General features: G+C 29.7%; 1 long non-coding RNA gene across 1 annotated transcript; it reads left to right on the top strand.

Moving 5' to 3' along the window:
• The first annotated feature begins 432 nt into the window (after positions 1–432).
• Positions 433–21,609, top strand: LOC139425002 (uncharacterized). The gene is made up of 3 exons (XR_011636153.1): positions 433–590; positions 7,288–7,591; positions 16,646–21,609. It is a non-coding gene; the product is annotated as an uncharacterized lncRNA (long non-coding RNA).
• The last annotated feature ends 1,216 nt before the right edge of the window (positions 21,610–22,825 follow it).

The following is a 22,825-nucleotide window of genomic DNA, read 5'->3' as shown; positions in this document are numbered from 1 at the left end:
GTGAAAAAAAACCCAAAAAACCCCCAATTATTTAGAGAAAGTACGCTTTTGTGCCTGATCACGTAACTTGAAATATCGTCTGCACTAATTGAATATCATATTTGAGATCACCCCCTCAAAACCGTTAAGAACGAGTCCTAGAAAGAGAAGATCCGAACATTAGAAAAAAAATTATTCAATGTATTATTTAATTATTTTTGAGCGCACTGTATACTCAGTGCGCAAAATAAAAAACAGAGGACCCTGAATAACTATTGACCTAATGTTTCTGATTAATAATATACCTTGATCGTAAACGTGAAATTGAGATTGTAGACTGGCGTTATTCAAAATATATACACATTGTTTCAAGGTTACTGAGCATATTCAATCATTGAAAATGACGTTATAGAACTTAGTCAGACATAGAAGGACGTGAGAGTTTTTCGATAAATACAGCTGGTTTTGTTTTGAACCTTTATTTGTTTACTGAAACATATACTTACTGCTCTTCATCAAATAACTTCTTACTTGAAGGATAGATACGATTGAGTTTGTAAATTATACGTTTTTTTCTTTGATTCTAGAACCGTTTGTGAAATATAGACAGTGTGAGTAAGGTGTAATTTTAGCCCTCGATCCTAAAAAATTGTCATAATTTTTAATTAGTCCGTTCAAGAGGGACTTCTGAAAAATTAATTTTTCTATTTGGCTTAACATTAGGCATTGTATAAATTATGCTATAGACAATTATGTTTTCCCTAATATTTTCAGGATTTATTTTTTCCCAAATTTTTAAAGGATTCCTATTTTTTTCAAATGTTTAAAGGATTTATGCTTTTTAAAATATTTAAAGGATTTATGTTTTAAAATAGTTAAAGTACTGTACAATAGTGTTTGCTAGCTTAGAGCTTTGTTTAAACAAAAACAGGAGTTTATTGCACGCTCATTAATAATTAATTATTTTTTATTCGTTAGGTCTGTTTGTATTCTTGAAGCGTTGAGGGCCTCTAAAGTTTGTTAACTTTTTAGTTTAATTAGTATAATGACTTCACAATTTGGAACAGTTCGCTATCTGCCATTTCTAAATATGCTCCTTTTTATATTTTCAGACGATCTTTTTTAATAATTTGATTTATTCTGATTCTTTATTTTTATAACATTTTAATTAATAATGTATCAGGTATTTTATTGTGCTGTTATGTTTCATTGTTTTTTATTCATTTCTCCGATAAATATAAATTAATTAAAAAGCATATTGTCGTTCTTGTTTAATTGCGATTTTTCACATAGTTATATTGAACTTTTTTTCAAAATCATAATAATAAAAAGCGTAGATAGTAACATCTGATATAATATCTAATATAATATAAAGTTAACTAGTTTTTTAGTTAGTATTACAATTCAAAAACATGAAGTTAATTATGTTTTTGAATTGTTTTTTCTTCTTTATCCTTTAACATTAGTTACATGTTAGTTATCTGATGTTTGTTGCAGCAAATTAAAGTCTTTGGTATTATGTTTTGGACTATGAATAAATGTTTAAACATCTAAATAATTAGAGGGGGAACGAAGATGTCAACAGTATTTCTATTTTTTCCACAAAGGTTGGGAAAAAAGTGTTAAATTACAATATTACTATTTTTTCTCTCATTGAAGTTTATTTACTGGCATTTTCCTAGTGTTAAAATTTTTTTCTAGCTTTTTGCTTCATAGAGGTATATAAAATGGAAACAAGAACATCATTAGTTTTTCCGAAGACGAAAAAAAAAAAAAAAAAAAAAAAAAAAAAAAAAAAAAAAAATCTACCTGATAGTGAAAAAAACAAAAACATTTCCCCCTGTTTACATTTGTCAATTTGTGTTTGTGAATTTATGTCTGTTTCAAGAATTTATGTATCTCTAAACTTGCTACGATTTAGTTAATACTGATTTTTACATAATCTGTTTTTTGAAAAATCCAGATTATTAAATGGTTATGATTATTATGATTTTTTTTGATATTTTCCATTTCCTTCAGATAAAAATAATGAATAAAAATTGGGAATGAAAAAAAATGCAGTTTTTATTCTTACGTTGATATTTAATGGCACAGTTTGGAAAATTGCAAACAGACATTTTTAAAATGTTATTCTTTCTTATTTGGGCACTTCATACAGGGGGCGTACGTCCTGACTGTCACTTTTCTTCGTATGCGCATGCACTGGACCTAAGTACATATGATGCTTTGCTAAATCTGAATATGTTTCCTAAATCTGAATATGTTTCTCACCCGTAAGTTTTTTTTTGATATAGCACACCGTACCGAGCAGCTCCCCGCTTTAGTTACGTATTCCAAGAGCTAGACTTTTTCTCCTTTCTATATTCTTTGGCTAAGTGACACAAATATTGCACATTATACCGCTAAATTATATGCAGCTTAGAAAAAAAAGTAGAAACAATTTTAACAACTTAAATTAACCCGTGTGGTAACCGGGTTTTGCAAGAATACTCCCAACGTATCCCCATGCGTGTCATACGAAACGACTAAAATAGGGCAGGTTCTCCAAGTTGGGGTTGGGTGCAGGGTTTAAGCCCTGCCCCAGAGAAACAACTACGGTTCAGGAATCTTAAAAAGTAAAAGCCGGTCTGCCCCTACGAAGACGACCTGGAACGGAAACGAACTTGAAAATCGAAACTTGGAATGTTCTCTCCCTCTACAGGAGTGGGGCTCTGAGAAATCTCAAATGTTTTGGAAACCTATAATATCGACATTTTAGCCATACAAGAGATTAGATAGCTTGGAAGTGGAATCCTAGAGAAGAAAAAATTTAATGTCTATTACAGTTGCCAGGAATAGTCTCACACCTTTGGTACAGGTTTTATCGTTAACAAGAGATTAAACACAGAATAATTTACTTCAAGCCTGCAAATGAGAGAATCTGTAAATTAAGCCTGAAAGGCAAACTTCAGAACCTTAGTATTGTGTGTGTACATGCACCAACAGAAGATAAAGACGAACCTGATAAGGATGATTTCAACTACCTTCTGCAACAGATAGCTATGACGATTGCCCTCAAAATAACATTAAAATGGAAGTTGGCTACTTCAGCACAAAGATTGGGAAGCAAAAGATTAGAACGTTTGTCGGGAAACAGAACCTGCATGACGTTAGCAACGACAACGGCTACAGATTGCTTTTGCTTTCTCAAACCACGCTGGAATAGGAAGCTCTATGTTCCCATATAAGAATACACACAAGGTTACAAGGAAATCCCCAGGCGGAAACACAGTAAATCAGATTGACCATGTCCTCATTGATTGTAAGCATAAAAGCAGTCTTCTTGATGTGTGCAGCCAGGGAGGAGCTAACGGAGACTCTGACCACCACCTTATCGTATCCAAGATGAGATATAAATTGAGGAGATCATTCTTTAAGAAGAGTGAATCAAATAAATACATAGATATAGATGGACTTAAGAATCCCGATGTTCGACGAAAGTATAAGGAAATTCTAAGATCCATACTACTGATAAAAGAATGGTAGTGGTGGATGAGAAGTTCTTCGGCAAATCATCTCTGACACAGCTGAAGAAATTCTCCCTGAATTGAGAAGTAACAAGCAGAATGATTTTTATGACTAAAAATGCAGTGAAGCCACGGAAAGAGAAAACAACGCATATAAACCGGTGATTCAAAAACAAGGAAAAAAATTACAAGGGACTGAGAAAACAGGAAAAACATCTGCATAGAAAAAAAGTGGTGCTTTTTGGAATAGAAATTTAAGGATATTGAATGCTTTAAAACACAGAAAGAATCAAGAAAGTAGTTTCAACTTATCAACAACCCTAGAAAAGGACTTTAATCAAAGAGTGTCTATTTGTAGGATAAAGAATGGGTGGCTTGCTTTTGCGGAAAACCAGAAACACCCGGGCGCTGAAGAGAATAAAGATAAACCACATGGCAGCCATAATCCAAAACCGAACAATTCTAACCTACATGGAACTGTGGATGTCTAAGCTGATGAGTCCGATAAGCCCTGTCTTTTTGAAATTGAATTGGTAATAAAAAGGTTGAACAGTAACCAATCTATTGGTCCAGATTGAATTAAAGCTGAGCTTTTGAAGTTCAGAGATTAAAGACAGCTAAGGGCAATCCAGGGCGATCCAGAATCATTTGTAGAGCGTGGGAACAGGAGGTAATGCCTATTAATACAGGAGGTAATAATTGTGTGAATACAAAGCTGCTACGTTTTCCTTTTAGTTGTCAGCATTTGCATATTAAATTGCTGCTATCTCCTAAAATTTGAGGATTAAAGAAATTATCACAAATTATGATGCAAAACACTAGAAATAAATCTGAAAAAAAAATACGCAAGTTTATTTAGCTACATATTTACATTTGGTTTTTAATACAGTTGTGAATTAACACATTTTACAATTAAATACACACTATACAGTTATACTTGCAACTTTTATTTCGGAAAAGTTAAAGATTTTTTCATCTCCAAATCTATTCGAACATTTTTAAACTTTCATTAGCATTTTAATACTCAATTAAGAAAATTTCTTTATATTTATATAATTATACACTTAGTATTAAAGTATTTGTTAAATTTCATACTTCTAAAGAGGCAGTGTAAGATTTTGCACCTGTGCTTCACAGTTTCCTGGTTTTTGAAGATTTATTAATGTACACATTGTTTGGCTGAAATTCCATATAAATGTGCAATAGAACACAAAATGTAAACTGAACTTAGATTTAATACAATTTTAATTTTCCACAATAAATTAAGTCATAAAGGCATGTTTTGGAATATTTCACAGGTTACAATATTTAAACTTTAAAAACTGAGAGCTGAACTTTTGGAGAAATTCAAGACAAAGTAAAGCTCTTATTTTCAAATTACTTTCAAGCTTATAAAAATTCTGATGAAGTATGGGTAAATTGCAAAATCCAGAGCATTACATAATACTAACATTAAATTTTAGTATCTAAAATATTTCGTCAGTTTTATTTTAGTCAAATTTCTGTACTTAAAGTTTGAAATGTGAAGAATCTCAATAGCAACAATTTTTAAAATTTATGATTTAGAAGGATTTTTATTCTTTATTGACATTTCTTTATTTTAATATCGAATCTGAAATTCTAAAAAAGACCACGCTTATAAGTCAGTCTGTTAAACGTTTGATTTTTCTATTGTGATATCTTTATTTTACTATGATATATTTCGTTTATCCCATCAAATGGAATATATTCAAACTTTTAGGCTTAAAAATTTCGTGTTCATTATGCATTGCTTCAGAAGTCATTTAAAGTAAATTCGCTTTTAACGTTGAAAAAGAAAATCCAGAGTATAAATTTTATATCTAATCTTCCAAAAGCAAAAATTTCTAGATTTACAAGACATTTGCTTTAAATTTTTTTTTTAAAATTTATATACCATTCAATATTTTCAAAAGACTGAATATAAAACAAACTTTATAATTCTACTTTAGTTCGAATTTTCTTCGTTAAAGTTAACTGTTTTTTAACTTTTTTTTAAATCGAATATTAGTTTATCAATAATTTTACAATCTATAGAAATTTCTTATTCTAAGGATAGTTTATAATGGTTAACTTATCTTAAGAATCTTAGCTTCTGAGTCAACAAGTCAATGGTTATTTTGTCAAGTGGTTAGTTATTGCATATTAGTGATTAGTAAGAAAATGTTAAAGTAACGAAATTCCTGAGAGGCTCATCAATTGCTTATTAAACATAAATCAGCAGACGTTTTAATTAACAAGATGGAAAATAAAGCAACGATATTTTATTTTGCAAACTACGCATGATTTTACTCTATTGAAATTAAAGACATTCTTCAGTCCGTAGGGACTGAATTGTATTTTTTGTGAATTTTGTTGCAAAGAAATTATATTGACCTCAGAATATAAGATGAAATTTTTATTATAAAAAATATATAATTTAAAATAAGTCACGTTTAGAACAAAAATTTGCTTTGAAATAAAGCTTATGATAAATACAATTTTGGTATCTAGTTTCTCTCAACTGCAAAATTAGAAATGGATTTAAATCTTTTAATAATTAAGTGCTTTGAATTTTAAAAGTTAGACACGCTACAAAAAGTTGTTCCGAAACCTTTTTAGCCTAAGAGGGCAATATTTTTTTCCATCTCTGCAAATGATTTCTAGAGTTACAAAAATTTTAAATCTCATTTTTTGTTTAATTTTATAACAGTCTGATATTTTCTAATTACGCAAGTATAAATATAAGATTTTAATATCTTAAATGAATTTGAAAGATTCAGTTACTTACAGGCATGTAAAATGTATTTCAAAATTCTAATCAAAGTTTATAAGTTGTGCAGTTCGAAAGTAAAAATCTATATTCTTTTAATTGCGCTATTTGTATGCATTTACTAATTTTACTTTCTGACGTTTTTAGCGACTGCAACGTTTTGGTTCTTCCAGTTCTGTTTACGTCCCAAAATTCAAATCATAATGAATATTTAAATTTTTAAGCGCTTTGTTTGGAATCTGTTCTGCAGGTTGGAGAGAAAGCATAAACAGTGATCATTAAGTGAACCTGCGTCGAGTTCTGCGTTGTGCCAGTTGACATTACTGTAATACTACAGGGAGGCTTAGACTGCATCGCATTGCTCATAGAACTAAGGAACGAAAGCGAAGAATATAAGTTATAACGATTGACAAGTAAAAACAACTCGAATTACTACTTCAAACAGCAATATTTTTTATACCCATCATATTTTAAAATCTAGCGTATCCTTATACTTTAAATAACCTTATTTGATTCTATTCTAACCTTATTTGATTTGATTCTTATTTTTTTGATTCTATTTTTCTCCAAAAACATTGCTTGACTTAAACAAAATAAACTTCAGACAATTCCTCTTCATATAATGAAAATTTTAAAAACACATACTAAGTCATTATTTTTATTAATTTTAAATTTAATTCCCATTTTTGAAAGCAAAATCTTAAATCTAAGCCTGTTTTTAAACCAAGTTACTTTTTTTTTATATTTAGAACTAGCCGCCTCCGGAGTTCAATTGGTCCACCTTTTCATATAAATGTCTCTTTGTTATCAGAAGTATCGTGGTGAATTTGTTATTAAAATGTTTAGTATATATGCTAAGATGGTATATGCTGATAAATCAGCAATTTTGTCAAAATCAAACAATGCACTCATTTGCTATTAATTATTATGCGATTCAATGATTTTTATTATTGTTGTTACTAATGTCACTTGCCAATACTAGCAAGCCTTCTATGGGAATAAGGCAGTAGGTGTGTTTTTCTTGTTTTTCAGTGCCGCTATCTATGGCTAGGAATGCAACTTCAGTCACACATCACAGCCCGTTTTACTGGGAGGACCCATTCATACTCCATTCATTCATCTACAGATTGTAATTTTGACCTGAACCAGAGAACAATCAATCTCCAATTCAGAGATCTCAGAAGTATAATCTATTATGGGAACATGGAAGACTTTGTGATACGACAGACTTAACGTGCATCAAACTCACGACCTCTTTGACACGTGACCAACGTCCTACCAATCAAACTAACCCGGCCTAAAGGAGAGTTATTTTGCTTTAGCAAATGGCAAGTAGGTAAGTTCCAACTGTGGTAGAGCTGACAAGTAGGAATAAGGGTACCAAAGTTCAAAGTAGGTAATAATTTTTGATTTGTAGCTGATTCTTCGTTGAATGTCGCAATGGGTTATACATATCCCGTTAAAATGAATTTTTAAAAAAAATCAATCACACAGACAAAACGCAAGAACTAATTTTGCATGACAATATACAAAATTTGAATGAAATAGGTTGAATACTTTCTGAAAATCGAAACTTAAAAAAGTTGTATTTTTAAAATTCAATTTCTAAGATATTGCATTTCAGATGCAAATATTAAATTCAACCGATTTCGCTCAAGTTTTGCATTTTGCCATGTAAAATTAAACTCTTTAAAATGAGTAATAAATTGTATACTTTACAATTCAAAATTTATGCGGCTATTCACTATGTAGCTTTATTTAACAATTTTTAAACTAACTTTAAAGACCAAATCAAACACTTAACAGAACACTATACGTTTAAGTATTTAATTTTAGATTCTATTAATTAAAAGTGTTAACTATTATACGGTTATATGGTAACATGGTTATATGGTTATTTCTCCGTAAACAGTTTTAGTTCCTTCCATTTCATAATAATATAACTCTTAAAAACATTGGTCGTTGCTTCTGTAGATTCCTTATTTTAAGTATTATAATAAGGTTAAATTTTTTGAAGTTACAACTCTGAAACCAGAAAATCAAATTTAATATAAGTAAATAATAATTGTTTCTTCTTATATACAATAAGATCAAACTAACTTAATTACAACTGCAGCCAATCCAGTTTTATTTCATCAACATCTCCTTTACCACACAGAAAAAAAAATTCCGGTTGAATTACCGTACTTGCATGGTAATGACGTTTCTGGTAAGACAACCATAATTCTGGTATAAAGAAAATAAACGTTATTGAAAACATTAATTTGATAATTTTTCCATTCATATAGTAACGCGTTACCGGTAATTCTGGTTTTCAAAATAATAGTTCTTATTTCTACATATTTAGTGAAAAATGCAAAATTGAAAAATAAATTTAACCGAATAAATTATTTTTAATGGCATGCTCTGAGGTATCATGCTAAAATTATATTTACCAAATTTTATCACATAAATAAAAAAGCCATATTGTATTATTAATTTTACCAGAAATATTACCAAAGTGTTTCCTTTCAAATTACCGAGCTTTTTAGTGTTCCGATAGAGTCAAAAACGGGGTACATTTTAACATATTCTGTTAGTTTTAACCATACTTTTTTCTTAGTTTAGTGAAAGCTATGGTATTTTTCTTTGCATTCTTCCTCGTCCTCCATAAGGAAAAAAAAATTAAAACCATTAATTTTCTGTGGTTCTGGATAACAATTAATTTAAGCATAGGTTCTTTTAGAAGAACATTCATTTGGTTCCCAGAAAATTCTATTTGTTTTGAATAACGAAATTTCCATAGATCTTTAATTACGAAAGGTAATAATTAGCACTTTTCCTTTTAAAAAAAGACCCGGGGAAAATGTCTGTGAGTTTTAATTAATGATAAACTCTCTTCAATGAGTTTCTAAAAATAGATGAGCTCAATTGTATGATTTTTACTTGCCGTTCTGGAGAAACCAGTATTTTTAACAAAATGAATGATAAATGGAACAGATTTTAATCGCATATGATATTCAGTAAAAAAATATCACGCCTCTTCAATTTTCTTTCTTTCTTTTTTCAAGTCCCACTTAAGAAACAGAAAGTGCATTAATGTATATCTGTTGGTTTGTTCCTTGTCTATCATTTTTGTTCAAAAATATTCTTTTTTCATTTCAATGAATCAGCTTTAACCCGTTCACGAGTGCACTGTTAAAAAATCAGGATCAAATTACGGTAAAAAGTACTGGCATCCTCAATCTAGCATCCATAAAATTCCTTTTACCACAAAATCCATTTTTACATTAAACTTTGTACCGTAATTTTTACTGTATATATTCATTTTATTGCAGTGATTTAATGATTATACAGTAAATATTACCGTAAAAGGGATCATGTATTCGATTTTTCGTTCCAAAACATTTTACGGTAAAAATGGATATGGGATTTACTGCACTGGTACTTTTTAGCGTAATTTAATACATAATTTTTCACAGTGTAGCTTTTAGTTTTTTTTTTTTTTTTTTTTTTTTAAATAGTTTTAAAAAAGAGTTATTGTCTTTTTAATTCAATCGTTTACACTAAATTTGCGTTTCGGTAGAAATTTTAAACAAACAGGGCTTGAATTGATTGAATAAATTTAAGCCTCAGCTATGCAAAAAGAGGTAAAAGTAAGAAGCATTTCTGCAACAGCACCAGTTGTGAGCTCTAAAAATCACGAAATTACTCCATTTGTACCTAATTGTACGTTTGCGGCAATTTGGTCAGCAATGCTTACAAACCGCTTTTACTTCACAGAGAAAATTTTATCCAGCCATCAATTGTGTAGGCTTCAAACTTCTACTAAGTATCAACAACGTCTACAAGTGCTTCACGCTCACACAAATCACCAAGCACCTAGCCCCGTTATTCAGGGTTCTTACTTTTAATGGCAATGGTAGAAATACCACGTTATTTTGTACCTGGTCAGACGAGGGGAACAATACCTGAGCTTGTACCCTTCTCTTTAAACTTCCATACCACCACCAACGACAGCACTTACAGATTGTTGCGTATACGTGCAAGTTATTTTGTCAGCTATCAGGATTGAACTCACTACCCACAGCTCTCTCACCAGTGGTGTAAGCGGCAAGTCTTGAACCAAAAACGAAAAAGACTATGTTGGAATTTTGGAACGCACTAAGCCATAATATTGTTGAAATTTATTGCAACCATGATACGGTGCCATTCGCATTATCGTGCAAATTCATTAATGATTAAATGATAAATGAAACGATTAGATCTTAAACGGAAACATGGTTTAATATATAAACTTATTAATTCTACAGTAAGTTTTCACGATAGTACAGTTCATGGTACTGATATTATGATTGAACATTGAATCAATTACTTTGAGAGTATTGAAAAGAAACGAGAAAGCAAATAATAAAGATGTATCAAAGTATATTGGAGCCATTGAACTCATTTTCATATCAGAAAAATGTTAACTTGAGAACTTCATCTTAAAGCAACCAAGCCATAAGGCTACGTGCAAAGAAAGGACGTTTGAACTCAGAACTTTATTCAAGAGTCTTTTAAAAATAAAATAATTTAAAAACCCTTTAGATAAGTAAGGAAAAGACTATGTTCACTTTATTCTTAAAAGTTTTCTTACCTCTCTATTTTATAAGAAAACAAGCTTGAACACATTACCAAACTTCTAAACATGAACTTCATTACTTTAGTTTCTACAAAGAGCTCAGTTAGGTTTTTTATGTTCACTGATATTCCTGGAATGTCTCCTTTCAATCTTTACTAATATTCCCAGAATACATAGAAATGTATTTTTTAAGTTCATTTTTTTTCACTCAGTTTTTTAAAAATAATGAAAACGATGATTACGAAGATTTTCATCTTTGTTTACAGTTTTTATCCTAATCGTAACATTTCATTCTACACTGAGAAAGAAATTTTGATAAAATTATCGTACTGTATGGTAATGAATAGTAATTACTAAAAATTATGAAAAAGTATGGTAAAATTACTAAATTTTACGACATTTAAACAAATTTTATCTTATATTATAAAACATATTTTCTTATTAACTTCACCAAAATCATTACAGAACGTCTTGGTGGTATCATAGATTCAGAAATATAATAAATTTTACCATATTCTGGTTGGTTTGACTGCACTTTTTTTCTCAGCGTAGATTGCTATCCTTCCTTCCTGGGGAACTTATCTTTTTTTTTCTTGAAGATCTGGTGAATGAATGGCATGTTTAGTGTTTCTTATCTCTTTTTCCATCTTGTAAGCAAACTTTACCATTTCTTGAAACAATTGTGAGCTTACAGATCAGTTCTGCGATTTCAAATGGGACAACAATAAGATTATAATTCTTGTAGGAAAGAATTACAAAAAATAAAAAAAACAGCAAAATGGGAAGAAAACAGTGGTCTAAAACACTGGTCGACAATAACAAAATCAATACAAATTCAAAATAAATATTTGTTTACGTTATTAACGCATGCGCAATGAGAGATAGTGTCTGTGTTGGACCGACTGCTCATGCTGAGCTAACAAAAAAGTATTTTTTTTGCGTCAGATCTACGTCAACTTTCCGCTGACGCCCAGATAAGGCGTTAGTTCTAAGAAACCAGGCCTTGAGCTAACAAACCAGTATTTTGTTGGCGTCAGCGTGACGTTGACGTCCCGCTGACGCCCAGATAAGGCGCTTGTCCTAAGAAACCAGACCTTAAGCAGTGATTTCGACAATTAGTTTCTTTTCACACTTTACTTCTTTAACCAGCTAACGATCAACTTTTTATTCTACAATTATGCGACATGATGCGAAGATATAATATAAGAATGATATTATAAAAAGAGTGGTAGCACATGAAGTAGACGCTTTACCATTGGATGAACTTTTTATCCCAAATCCTTTTTCCCTTTCATAAGTAATTTGAAGTGTAGAAAAAATTAATTCAGGAAAATCTGGAGTGAGCCATGAAGTTTGAAATACTGAAAACGAAAAATTTTAAATATCAAAACAAAGCAAATTATTGAAGAGAACTTCCCCATCGCTTAATCCTAAGTTACCCTCTCATTATTTGTTATCATTTTAATACTTCGAAAATTTCTCTTCAGTATTTGGAACTTCATGGCGTATTTCAAGTTCGCCTGAACTCACTTTTTCTATACTTAAAATTTTAAATTGCTCATGGAGATGAAAGAGATTTTGCGATGAAACATTTCTGTCGCTTCTTTCTCTTAATGTTTAAAGAAGAAATATTTTGTTACGCTAGCTACCACAAAATTTAAGAAAGAAATCTTACATTTATTCTTACAAATACAAATTTGTAGCTTTATGTTACCAATATATCATGGTTGAGTGATCTGTTTTGTTACTTCAAAATACAAACTAAAATTGAAACAATTGTTGCCTTTTGTGAAAAGGAACTCTTCTTTTACGAAGGTCGCAGAAGAATTAATTGCATTTTTGCTTATACTTCACAGTTATCTTCTTATGGCTTTAAACAATTACTGAGGCGTTTTATGAAATAAAATTCTCAGTACCATTTTATACCAAGAAAATCTTTTTCCAAATCAATTGGCTTAGGAAAAAGCATTTCAAAAGAAACATGAACATATGCTTAATTTTTTTGTCATTTACGCATACTTGGGGAAAGAATTAGTACTAGTATAATAGCTGAAGTAATTAATGACAAAGAGTGGGAAATGTAAACGTGAACTAATTTATCACCCCTATCCTTCAAAATATCATTTTCTCTCAGATACGTAATAAATTTCAGCTCGACATACCTTATTTGAATAAATTAATGATGAATAGAAAACAAACAACTTATTAAATTGCATCGATATTGTAAGGATAGTAAACCATTAAATGCTCATTTGTAAAATACTCTTAATCAAGTAAAAAATTAAAAATAAAATTAATAATACGAGTTTAATATTTTTTGCAGCACTTTAAATTTACACATTAATTTTTATTTTAGAATCTGTTGCGAAGTTTAAAAATGTCACAAGTGGTCATTTGATGCCAATTTTAGAAATTTTGCAACCCTATATTGTTGCCTATAAATAATTTGGCAGTTACATAACTCAATAACGGCAATGCAAACTTGAATTTTCATTTTTTCAACTAATAAGAGTCAAATAACATGCGTTTATTGTAAAATCGGGAAGATTTTTTAAGTTCATGAGAGTATATATATATTTTTTTAACTTAAAGATTTTAAGCATACATCATTCTTAGAAAGATTGTTATTGGCTTTATAATACACTAAAAAAAAGTTTATTCGAAACTACTAGAATATGGTAAAATTCACCATGTTTTATTGCACGCAAAATTTAAATTTTTTATTATCACTGTGGTCTGTACAAGTAAAGTTATTCCATTCATTAAAGCTACCACAAACTTCTGTTGTTAATAAGCACGAATAAGCTCTTTGTACAAATATTATTTTCTCATAAATGGTGTGCTCTTACATTCCTCGCTTGTTTCTTTATTTATTTTTGTTAACATTTTTTCAATGATGTATTCATGACGATTTTGAAATGAGAATTTAATATAAAAGGCTTAGGACCATAAGTTCCATGCTTTCTAAAGGTGATATTTTTACATGTAAAGGTTTCTTAATATTGTTTACAGACAAATATGTACTATGAAAGTTTCCGAAATTACCATTATAAGACAATATAAGCATCTTATTACCTTCAAAGAAATCACGGGGTTTTCACAACAAAATGCTCTTACAAACAATTTAAAAATGCGGCTTATCGTTATACAGCCGCAAGCCCACCATATCTTTTCTAGCATATTTATTAGCCTCATTTAATATTCATGAAAAATAAACACCAATCAACTAAAAAAAATAATAAAATAAGAAATTTAACGCCCAAAGAAATTAGATAAATAGCTCCAGGCTCTTAAAAATATTCTTAAAGAAAAATCCTTTTTTAAATTGATGAAGGTTAAAACTGGCAGTTTTTTACTTCAAAATCTCTTACAAAGCTTCATATTTATTAAATTTTGTAGCGTATTTTCTGTTATAGAAAATGAGGGAAAACCTGCATAACTTTCTCATAATGAAAGATACTTAATTATAAGTTTGTTTACTTTATTTTTGTTTTAAATATTCTCCTGACGAAGCCGAAGTGAAATATTATAGTCATAAATTTAATCAAACACTAAGTCACACATAAAACAAAACTATACAAACAGAACTATCATATAACATACCGGACGCAAAATTTAAAAGGAACGCTTCGATAATTTTTGTTCTAATATTCGGAATTTTAAGATGCAATCTTAATAATTTGAGGGCCCAGGCCTAAATATGCTAACTAATTAAGACGGACGAAAGTTTAAGTGATGAAATCAAGCACAAAGACGAACTTTCTCTGAATGAGCCGACTAGGTGGCCGAGTGGTTAGCGTGCCTGACTGCGGAGCCATTGACCGCGGGTTCGAATCCTGCTCAGGGCATGGATATTTCTTTCCCTCTCTGTGTTCTATGTCCTTTCCTCTTTGTGTGAATGTGACCCGCCCTATAAACGGATTTGTGGTTGTGTGACGTGGGCGACGCTGCTCCACCGTCGTGGTTTCGCCACAGGTGCCCACTGGGTAACGAGAAGAGAGTAGTAGTTCTGGCATTTCTGTAGCCAATGGGACAATTCCCAAGTAAAGAATATATAACCCCTATATATTCTTTGCCCCAAGTGCCCTCCATTAAAAAAAGAAAACTTTCTCTGAATAGACATTTGATTTGGATCATGTTTTTTTTCTACAATTGGCTAATTTTTGAGGGGTAGCTTGTAACAAACAATTGCCACTTTCTGGCTTCAGGTAATTCGGATACAATATCAAAAATACGAAATTCCATTGTTAAATAAAACCACTGTTGCAGATTCAACTTTCCCTAATATTTTTTGAATGGCTTCAGTGATTATCATGACATTTTTTGTTACATATTACTAATAATTTTTTAATTAATTTGGAATATTTTCCCTCTCTCTACGTTTAGTTGTTCGCGTGTAATAATAAAAAATCACGTTTTTCTATCATTTCAACCTTCAACGTTATGGAAATAGAAAAAATAGAATCAAAAATAATCGCGTGAAAAATCTCCGATTGTATACACAATGATCTACGTCGCACTTCACTTTTCCAGTGTATCATTCCCAGTAAAAACTCCTTTCTGGTGGAAAGTAGCAGGACTTGGTGAGCAAAATCAGTTTTCTAATGGAAATATGTGAAGTTGTGTTTTTTCAGATTGTACTGAAGGCTCTTGTATTGGGATAATCTCTAGTTTAGGGGCTCTAATTATACGCAATTTAAGCTGACTAAAATTATAGTATAAATTCTGAAGTAAAAACATGTGCTAGAAGCAAATAAGCAGCCTAACACAAACTATACGAAATCAAAAAAATCCTACAGAGAGAAAAAATTCTGATAAAATTACCGAACTGTATAGTAATGAATGACATTACTGGTAAAAAAAATTCTGGTAATAAAAACCAAAATATACGGTATTTAAATCATTCATTTGGTATTTTTCCGTTTATGAAGCAACGCCTTACTGAAAAATCTTATTCCTAAAATTTTACTTCTTATTAACATACATTTAGTAAAAAATTTACGAAAATGAAAAGTATTTTAATGAACGAATAAATGTTTTTTTTATGTCATATTCTAAGGTATCATCAGACAATTACCAAATTTCAAAACCTTTACTAAATTTTATAGCATGTTATGAAACAATATTTTATTGTTAATTTTACCGAAATCTTTACTTAAACGCTTCGGTAAAAATTGCCTAGCTTTTTGATCCCCCAGATCCAGAAACGTCGTGGTAAATTTCTTCATATTCTGGTAGTTTTGACCATACTTCTTTTCTCAATCACGTGTTATTTTTAAACTGTTTATTCTTACTCGCCCAAACGACATTTAAATTTATTAAACTCTAATACTAATATTTTTTGTTGTCAAATATTAATAATAATTATTATTTTTAGCATCTTTCTTAAACATAAATTTTTAATTCTCCAACTTGATATTATTAAACAACGCAGCAAAACATTAGCTGTAGAAATAAGATAAACCAACCATATTTGGAGCTATACGTTACTTAGAATTATAATATTGTTGATTTTTACATCTTCTTAATTAATGTAAACTTTAAATAGAAACAAAATCCAAAATGTGAACGACATTGTTTAAAAAGCTTCCGAGAAATGGAATTTTGAAAGTATGAATTTTTTGAAATTTTATTTGCCAGATATTCTAGAAATTTTCTATTTTATGAAAGTTAAATGCTTTTAAAAGATGTAAAAATATGTCTTTTTTTGTTTCAAACTTTTGATTATTAATGAATGAAAGAATAAATAATAATAAATAGTTACTTAAATTACTTTTTTGTTTTCAGTTATCTGACAAAAAATGGATTTTATAAATGTATATGTGCTTAAATACGCATGTGAGACCTGGACAATGACCCGTGGAGATGAAAATATGATAGCTAGATTTGAGAGAAAAATACTGCGAAGCATTTTTGGTGGAATAAGTAAAAACCTGGTTTAGAAGATCAAACACGGAACTTTACAAATATAAAGAACCTGATGTCATCAAATTTATCAAAATTCAAAGGATTAAATGGGGGGGGGGGCACATTATAAGAATGGAGGATAGCAGGACAACCAAGAAAGTTTTCATTGCCAGGCCAACAGGTACAAGAAAAAGAGGACGGCCAAACATCAGATTTTTAGACTGCCTTAAAAAGGACCTACAAGTTTTAAGGATTATAAACAGAAGAACCTTGACTAAGGGAAGAATGTCTTTTCATAGGCTTGTTGAGAAGGCCAAGGCCCATCCTGGGCTGTCGTGCCAAAGAGAATATGTTCTTAAATTGTTGTGAAATGTGTGAGCATTACAACTAACATCAACTTATTATTTGTCAAACATATTCAAAACTACCATTTGAACATTTAAGCCTCAATCTTTATGCGTAAAAATCTGGTTATTAGAGAAGTTATAGAGGGTAGTATTTTTTATACTTGTTCATTGTAAAAGAAACATAGTTCAGTTATCTCTCTCTTTCGCTCTCTCCCACTCTTTTCTCTCTTTATTGACTTATTTATTAAGCATATTTAATTATTCATGAATTTATTGATTCCTTAAGTCGATCGAATAATCTTCTTACTTCTTACATTGATTAAAATTCTGATTTACATCAATTTGCTGATTACAAAATTAAAGACTTCGCATGCATTAGTTTATAATTTTTAAAATATTAATAAATTCTTATATTTTAAAAAAAATTATAACTACTGTATTCAAAATTGGCTCAGTATTGCTGCATTTTTGGAACTTTTTAGGAAGCCCCTTGAGACATTTATTTATAAAAATAAATAAATAAATAAAAAAGAAAAAAAATTCCTCTATTCATCGTTTTTTTTGTGAGAAATATCGCTGATGAATAGAAAACATCTGTCTAAACAGCAAACAAAGAGTGAAATTCCTTTTTTATGGTTTCACAATTAAAGAAGCAATTCGCAATATTCTCAATGGCATTTACTCTATAAGAGTGTTTAAACAAGCTGGACAGATTAAACATTAGACATTTGCGAAAATAAATAAAACAAAAATAGCTTCACACTAATCACAAACCTGTACTTTTCCCAAATAATTGCGTCTCAGCGAAGCTGCTATTTCTGATGGCTACTTAACAAACTTGAAAGCTTAATTAAATTCTAAACGAATGCTAGAATAATCCTATTTTATTCGTAACATTCAGTTTTTTTTTATTTTGAAATCAATTGTGTTCTTTAAATATAGATTTTAATTGAAACAAATTTAATGACAATGCTTGGTATTGTCTATATTTGTTCAATTTTGCTTTTTAATAGTGAAATAAATAAATAATTTTTAACTTTTCAGCGTATGTAAAAATAGTATGTTAACTAAGAGATTGATTAGTTGTAATTTTGGAAAATAGGCTATTCGTAAAGCAAAAACTAAGCAATTTTCATTATAAAGTAAACTCCCCAAAGACGGAATTCACGAGGTTAAGATAGTTATCCGTCTTACACAGACGTATATAGTTTTTATAAAACATAAAGATTAAGAATTCTTCACATTATAGCAATCATATAGTCTAAAGAAACTTAAAAGAGGAATAATTATACATGAAAAATTAAATATTTAATTAATACAATAATAAATGACTTTTATGTTGCGCTGAGAAAAAAGTCTGGTAAAATTACCGTACTTTATGCTAATGTCATTCCTGGGTTAAAAAAAAATCATAATTCTAATAAACAAAAACAAAATGTACGACATTTAAACCATTTATTTGGCAATTTTTCTGTTCATATGGTATTAGTTCAATTTAAATTTTTTTTCAAAATGGTAACTGGTTTTCAGAATTATAGATCTTATTACCACACATTTAGTTAAAAATACAAAATTGAAAACCGAATCAATGATTTTTATGCCATGCTCTAAAGTATTATGATAAAATTACCATATTTTACCACATATCTGTATATATGCTAGTCATATTTTATTATAAATCATATTTTATTGATAATTTTACTAAAATCATTACGGAAGCGCTTCGATAAAATTACAGATTTCTTAGGTATTCCCATAGAGCCGAAAAAACGGTAAAATTTTCCATATTATGGTAGTTTTGATCACACTTTTTTCTCAGAATGTATTATTTTTCGATATGTAGTAAATATTATTTCAGTTTAGAAGAAGTTCTTAAGGGTATTTTCAATATATTGCAAACAATATACATTATCATTCAGTTTATTTTAAGTAATTTGGAGCCAAAACTTTTTTGATGTAATTCTAAAGACTTTCGCAGTCATTAATTCTGCTTCCTTTTACGAGTATTCATTGAATTCAGTCAATGTCCGACCATATTTTTCTTAAAATCAATATTTTGAATATTACCATCAAGCCTTAATCTTTCCTGAAAATTCATGTTTAATGGTAATATTAGGACTAATAAAAATTACTGACTAAATGTAATATTAAATTAATGCAGGGGTCATAATTTTTTCTGAAACGCGTATTCATTGAATCAAGCCAATGTCTAACTTTAACCCCATTAGGACAGGCGGATAAGAAAAAACGCTTCCGCAGGTCCGCAAACTCTGAGTTCATAGATACTGAATAGTTCATTTTCGTACTAATAAAAGAGTGCAGTATTGAGATCACGTCCGCCTAATCTTGGGCCGCTAGAGTCAAAAGGACTTGTTTCGAATGTAATATCGTGGGCCGCGTATCGAGAATCGTGTGCTCACATATCGTGTGATCATGTGATCATGGATCATGTGATCATGTGATCATGAATCCTGTGATCATGGTCCTGAAGGTGTGAATTTTATATTTCTGAAAATCATCTTTATTTAAATTCCGAGCAAAATACTTTCAGTTCCATTACAACTACATCTTTAAAATTTGGTATTTACTTAAATTATGATAAGTTTATATGATTTAGGTGCACTTTAAAAAATCCGAATCAAATTACTGTAAAAAGTACTGGTACTTAGGGTACAGTAAATATTAAATATATTTATGGTTATTATTTTACAGTGATAATAACCATAAAATCATTGAATCACTTCAATTAAATAAACATTGCTAAAAAAATTAAGGCATAATATTTTATGGTAAAAAGGGATTTTACGGTAAAATGGATTTTGCGAATGATGCCCCAAAAGTGACTTTATATTCTAATTTGATTCGAAGGTTTTTCACAGTGTAGAATTTTATAAATCAAGCTGTATTCTGATATAAAAAAAAAAATTCGTATTTCGTACTTTCTTAATATTTCTATGAGTTTACCTTAATCACAAGAATGAATATTCTTTTTGTAGGTACGAGAGCTGCTTTATGCACTTCTTATCATTTTTCTGACTTAAGTTATGCATTAAATGGAGCAATTTACCTTAATGGTTAACCTTTATGATGTTATGATAATTTACCTTAATGATCTTAATACCTCTTAATAGATGTGTACTTTTGTTTTTTATTTGCAAACGAATTTTTCTGTTGGACATTTTATATCTGCTATAATGGACAACATTGTAATGTTTTCAAAATAAGAGAAACATAATATATATATTTCAAACTTTTTAATATCGTCTACACTCGATTAAAATTCCGGGTCAAATTGCAGTAAAAAGTACCGACACCAGGGTACATGTACTTTTTACAGCAAAATGATTTTTGACGGAACATGTAGCGGAATTTGACGCACGGTAGCTTTTACAGTAATAATAACCGTAAAATCACTGAATCACTCTAATTAAATATAGGGTAAACCAACCAGTGAAAGAACACTACCCAGTGAAGGAACAAGGAACATTTTATATATATTGATTAAAAATAAGAATTTGAACGTTTTTCTTTAGATTGATTGGTAACAATAGCTTACTGCCAAACAATAGGAAGTCATCTAGCAATGTTTTGGATTACCTTGTCACATAGACTTCTCCGGAAATTTTTTTTATTTTTGTTATTATCTCTGCGACACCTTGTTTCTTTGAAAAAATTCTAAGGTGAGTGTTTGTATTTATATGTTTGAAGTGGAATTAATTGCATGTAATAGTTTTATTTTTTTCACTGTGAAAAAGAGAATTCTAAATATAGTTATTGAAGTTACGTTTTACTTTTTTTAAGCCTCATACCATAATAAAGTATTGAGATTAATAAAGTATAATTATTCACTGAATCACCAAACGATGAAAAACCAGTGAAGGAACAAGTTTTCCTTTACTGGGTTCTTTTCTAAGTTAATGAAAATAAAAGATAAACTTTAATTTTCTTGTACCTTTAGTGATGTTTCGCATCAAAAGTATGATAAAAATACGAAAAACAACTTCTAACCAGTGAGGAAACAGGTATGTTCCTTTACTGGGCATAGATTTCCCAGTGAATGTTATAATTTCAAGAATAGGCTTGTTTTTAAATATTTGCATGGCTTATAAATTCATAAAGAGCATTAAAAAATAACCAAAATTAAGTGTTCCTTTACTGGGTGTTCATTTACTGGTCTGATATTAAAAAAGCTATTTTTTTTTAAAGAAAAAATTCTTTTTCTTATTTACTTAATATTTTTAGCCTACCTTAATCACAAAGTGAATATTTGTTTTGTTGTGACATTTTGTTTTAAGCGTTTTTTAAAATTTTTTTTAAAAGCATTTTTGGGCTTTAACTATACACGAAATAGGGTAATTTACGTAGATCTTAATGACTTTAAGACCCCTTAATCGATGTTTACTTTCGTTTTCTATTCACAAGCAAATTTTTATGTTGCATAAGGGACAATACTGCCATGTATCATTGCAAAATGAATAAAAATGTATAGTTCACTTTTTTAATATCTTTCATAGTGTCTGCAACATTCTATGCTGCGTGTGTCTCCATCTTCCTCTAAAAAGGAAGTTACCCGAAGTGTCACGCGCAAATCAAGCTAAACTTTTTTATACGATTAGTTTTTCGTTTATTTTTAACAGAAATAATGTTTTAAAAACATTTTACCTATTTTACATTGGTTTTAGAGAGATAAATGGTTGAAGAGTGGGCAAATATTCTTTAACGAACAGCAGAAATTTCACCAAATGTCCGATAAAAAATACAGTTAGAAAAAATCATACGAAACACACATTTAATCACGAAAAATTGTGAAAAATTCTCGTTAAAAGTCAATTTTAAACCATTTATTGCAGGAGCTCCAGTTGGTTACTTGCAACTCGAAGAAAAGTGAAGTGATTATGCGTAACCATGTGGTTTAAAACAGATTTAATTGGATATTTGTAAGCGCTGGCACGCTTGTATATCGAACCTGATTGGTTTTTAAATGAACAAATGACACGATTTACCCACGATGACGTCATTTGCAGGTATCCAATTCACTAAGATATTGTTTTCATGAAAAAGTGCTTGCAAAGTGCATAATAATGCCGGAACTTTTATATTTATTTCACAAATAACTCTTTTCAGGGGTTTGAAAACTCTATACTTAGGTTCCGCACTTTTAGTTTCATTGATTGCAAACAATATTTTTGAAAAAACTTTGTCAAATACACTTGAATATTGGAAAACACACTAAGTTTCTAGTTTTATAATATGTTTTAATACGAAACTTTGAAAAAAAAATACTTTTATGATTAAAAAGAAAAATAATGTCAACAATTTTAAATTTAAATTATGCTTTGAGTCAATTTACAAGTCGGAATATATTTGTATAACGTGTATCTCCGTTGTCATTTATCAATTTCTGACATCGAAAAATGCGAATAAAGGTATAAAGACACCTTATAAAGCAAAGCAGATAAGTAACAGTAAATTTATGATAACAGGGAAAATATAGATATGTAAAAATTAATTTTTCCGCATTAGTTGTGTTACCTAACCTAAGTTTCGAAATTACTTGAAAATTCATACTCTTTTCGCTTTCAATTATCATCAGCATTGTATGGAAACACTACAATTAATTCATTTAATATGTCTTGGGTAAAAAATCCGGCCTTTTGCATACATGATGATTATATTCGGATCAAATTACAATATAAAGTACCTACCTTTTTGA

Source organism: Parasteatoda tepidariorum, chromosome 2 (assembly GCF_043381705.1).
Source record: "Parasteatoda tepidariorum isolate YZ-2023 chromosome 2, CAS_Ptep_4.0, whole genome shotgun sequence".
Lineage (NCBI taxonomy): Eukaryota > Metazoa > Arthropoda > Arachnida > Araneae > Theridiidae > Parasteatoda > Parasteatoda tepidariorum.
The sequence above is the reverse complement of the archived record's forward strand: the minus strand, read 5'-3'. Positions and strand labels throughout refer to the sequence as shown.